A 4,394-nucleotide genomic window follows, 5' to 3' on the forward strand; every position below is an offset into this window, starting at 1 on the left:
CAGTCAACTTAATTAGCAACAATATAAATTTGCATTAATCACATTAAAGTTTCATAAACAAAGAGAACCAAATCTTAAACTTGTTTCCGGTATACAAGGCTTAGAAGTTATCCTGTCTGTAGGAAAATAACAATAAACAGTGAAGATTTATTCCCTAAATACTCTTCTTATCTAACATGAAGCTTATTTTTAAAGGAACTGTAATGTTTTTAATTATCTGAATATCTTGAATTTTCAAATCACATCTTTTCTGTTTTCCTGTATACTATACATTGGAGAGGAATGTTTCGTGATGGCCCTTAACAAAAAAGTTAGCTCAGGCATGCGATTCCTAACAGTATTTTTTCTCCTGGATATTTTGTAAGGAAGCCTCTTTCTTTCAGATAGATATGTCTTTGCGTGATTCGCAGGAGGAGTTTTGGAGGGTTCATACTAGTTTCTATTTCAAGGAGGGAAATTATTTATTAGGTAGTGTCATGCTTAAACTTTAAAAATTCTGTTTAATTATTAAGATCTGGTTGACACAGTTTGGCTGTCTTTCACATTGGGCCCTGTGCTATCGGAGTGACAAATATTTCCATTTGCAACAGAGAATTCTGCATCGTAGATAGAACCATTTCCATTCTTTGTGCAAAACAGAAAAAAACACTCCTTACAGGTAGAATAAACCTGTAGAAAAAGGTATCTCCATGGGGGGAGGGGTAGAAAATGGTTCCCTCTGAACTCATGGTCTGATAGAAGAATTCAAGCTGAATCTAAATCCTACATGTCCCCTTAGCCAGTGCCTCTGTACAGTGAGCAACCTGTACAACTGCACATGGTCTTTGAAAATTATAATATATTGAGAGTTAAAGCTGAGAAAACAGATTATCAGGAGACAGAAAGTTGGTAGAGACCAAGCACCTGATGTTGAAGGATTACAGAATGTTCAACAGGAACGACTGTGTAGATCCAGAAATGGAGAGTTCAGTGCTGTGCGACGGTAGCACAGTACTGTGGGTGCACTGACCCAAAATATCTGTGACTACAGTTGAAAGAGGAGAGCTGGGGCATGTATGATACCAGAGGGAAAGATGGACAACAAAGACTGGGACTGTGTAACTTAGTGAAATTAGAGTGGTCAGTGACAGTGACTAAACGAACAAATGTAAAAATGTTTTTACATGTGGGAGAATAAATGGATGTTAACCTTGCAAGATGTTGAAAAAGGGATGGAATTGGGGGAAAAAATAAAATCAATGCAATTGGAGTATGGGGTTAACAGTAACATTATAATATGCTCCCATTAAATGTAACAAAGGCAATATGCCAAAGCTAAATGTCTGAGGGAAAGGGGTGTAAGAGAGGGGCATGGGATTCTTGGTAGTGGTGTTGTTGACTTACCTTATTGCTGCATTTTATTTTATTTTTACTTTTCCTTTTATCCTTTTCATTATTCGTTTCAATTCTTTTTTTGAATAATATGTGTAACTGCTAACTGTGGTCACGAATACACAACTATATGATGATATTGTAAATGATTGTATATTGTGGATGATTGTATGGTATTTGAATATATCCCTATAAAATTGCAGGGAAAAAAAAGAGGGAAATAAATGCTGGAGAGAACTTGGAGAGAGAGATGTATGTACTCATTGTTGGTGGGGAAGTAAAATGGTGTAGCCTATCTGGAGGACAGTGTGGTGGTTCCACAAGAAGCTAGGTATGTGGATGTTTCAAGGTCCTGCAACCTCAGTATGGTGTATATACTTGGAAGATCAGAGAGCAGGGACATGAATGGACATTTATGCACTGGTATATATGGTAAAAGCATTCACTATTTGCAATGGACGAAGGCAGCCTAAGAGTACATTGGACTGATGAACAGAATGGTGAACTGTGGTGTATGCATACAATAGAATATAGAGCGACTACAAGAAGGAATGAAGCTGTGAGACACGCAACTAGGTGAATGGCTCTTGAGTACAACATTTTGAGTGCAGCACACCAGAAACAAGAGGACAAACATTATAATGCCTCACTGATATGGACTAACTATAATGTGTAAACTCTGAGAACTGAATCTTAGGGCACAGCTTATCAGGGGAATGCTTATTGTAATGGTCCCTAGATTGTAAGCTCTTAGAGCAGTCACATCTATTTCTGAGTTATAATGGTTAACTCTAAATCCTGAGATGCTGAGCTCTTTGCGTATAACCTGGTCAGTCTCTGGAACTTTGGGTATCTGTGTGACACCCGAGACTCAGAGCTAGAGCTTGGCAGCTATGAATGTCAATATTACCCAATACAGCAACTGTTGACAAGAGCTGAAAAATAATCCAGATTTCAATTAGAGATGTGAACAAAGAGGATCTGGTTAGGACTAAGGCAAATCAGACCCAAGGGTAAAGGATAATACTGACTGGGTTCTAAAACTACAACTTTTGTGGGAGATCAAGGGAGGAGATGTTTATTTGATGCGGGATCTATATTTTCTGTAGCACACTAGATAATTTAACTTGTACAATCAGTTTGAACACATAGGTGCATGGAGTGGTGAATGGGGAGTGGGATTTGGTGAGTTTGTACAGGCTGGGGTGAAATCCCAATACATTCCAGAGTGATACAGGCAGAGAGTAAAAGTGTATTTGTGGGCCCCCCCAACGAAGTGCGGAGAAATGTGGAAATGTTGTACTTCTCCACTGGGTTATTACTGATTGTCCCACAAACATTGAGGACTACCAATTGTGGGCTGAGCCCTCAATCTGGGGGCTTTCCCTTGTGAGGCTAGTTGCTGCAAGGGAGAGGCTAAGCCTACTTATAATTGTGCCTAGGAGTCTCCCCCCAGAGAGCCTCTTTGTTGCTCAGATGTAGCCTCCTCTCTCTCTAAGCGCCCTCTGCAGGTGAACTCACTACCCTCCCCCCTACGTGGGATATGACACCCAGGGGTGTAAATCCCCCTGGCAATGTGGGAATGACTCCTGGAGATGAGCCTGGACCCAGCACTGTGGGATTGAGAGGATCTTCTTGACCAAAAGGGGGAGGAGAGATGAAGCAAAGTAGGGTTCCAGTGGCTGAGAATTTCAAATGGAGCCAAGAGGTCACTTTGGAGGGTATTCTTATGTGCTATATAGATATCACTTTTTAGTTTTTAGTGTGTTGGAATGGCTAGAGGGAAATACCTGAAGCTGTCAAACCGCAACCCAGTGACCTTGATTCTTGAAGACAATTGCATAACTATGTAGTTTGCACAGTGTGACTATGTGACTGTGAAAACCGTGTGGCTCACACTCCCTTCATCCAGTGTATGGACAGATGAGTGGAAAAACGGGACAAGAATTAGATGAATAATAGGATGGGATAGAGGGAATGGAAAGATTTACGTGCTCTTTTTTCCTTTTATTTTTATTTTGGAGTAAGGAAAAATTTCAAAAATTGATTCTGATGATGAATGCACAAATGTATGATGGTGCTGTGAATAACTGTGCACTGTGGATGACTGAAGGGTGTGTGAATATATCTCAATTAAACTGCATTTAAAAAAGTAAATGAACAATGTGGGGAGGACAGGAATGGGAAGTTTTGGATGTTCTTTTTTATTTTAATCTTTATTTCATTTTTTGGATAATGAAAATTTTCAAAGTTTGTGGTGATGAATGTACAATTAAATGACGATACTGTGAACAACTGATTGTACACTTTGAATGATTGTATGTTACATGATTATAACTCAATAAAATTGCATTAAAAATTATAATGCATCATTGCAAATGCCTTTCTCAAAAACAGGAAAAAGACAGATTTGTGTTTCCAGAACATATAATGTTAATTCTAAGCCTCCTCTTTTTACAGCAGTTCCACTGCAGGCTGACTCCAACATATGATCAGGTTGTACATCTGAATGTTCTTTTTAAGGTGGCTTTTTGGACTTCAGGTCACATTTTCCCATATAAACAATGTTGTGCATCATCCTCATAATTAACTTCAAATTCTGGGTCCAATATTACCCATCGTGTGGCCCTGGGCAAGTTATTTTACATCTGTGATCTTCAGGCTCCAGCCAGAGGAGAATAATCCCAACCACATAGGGTTATTTGAAGGGTAAATAAGATTAGGATGACAAACTACTTAGCATAGTGTCTGATGTATGAGGCAGAGACATAGTCTGGATCTAATATCAGGAGGCTCACCTGGAGGGATGGGTTCTTGGAAGGACCTTTTTGTTTACACTCTGATGCTATTATTTGTTTGTTGTCACTATAATCCTCACATCAACTTAGCACTGACTTTCTTTAATATGTGTTTCAGTACCTATCTTCTGATGCTACATTCTCAACAGATGGTCTTTATTGTTATCAAGGAGGGAGACTTAAATAAAGGGGGACAAAGGGGAAGAGGTATAGGCGAAAACAAAG

The sequence above is a fragment of the Choloepus didactylus genome, chromosome 14 (assembly GCF_015220235.1).
Source record: "Choloepus didactylus isolate mChoDid1 chromosome 14, mChoDid1.pri, whole genome shotgun sequence".
NCBI lineage: Eukaryota > Metazoa > Chordata > Mammalia > Pilosa > Megalonychidae > Choloepus > Choloepus didactylus.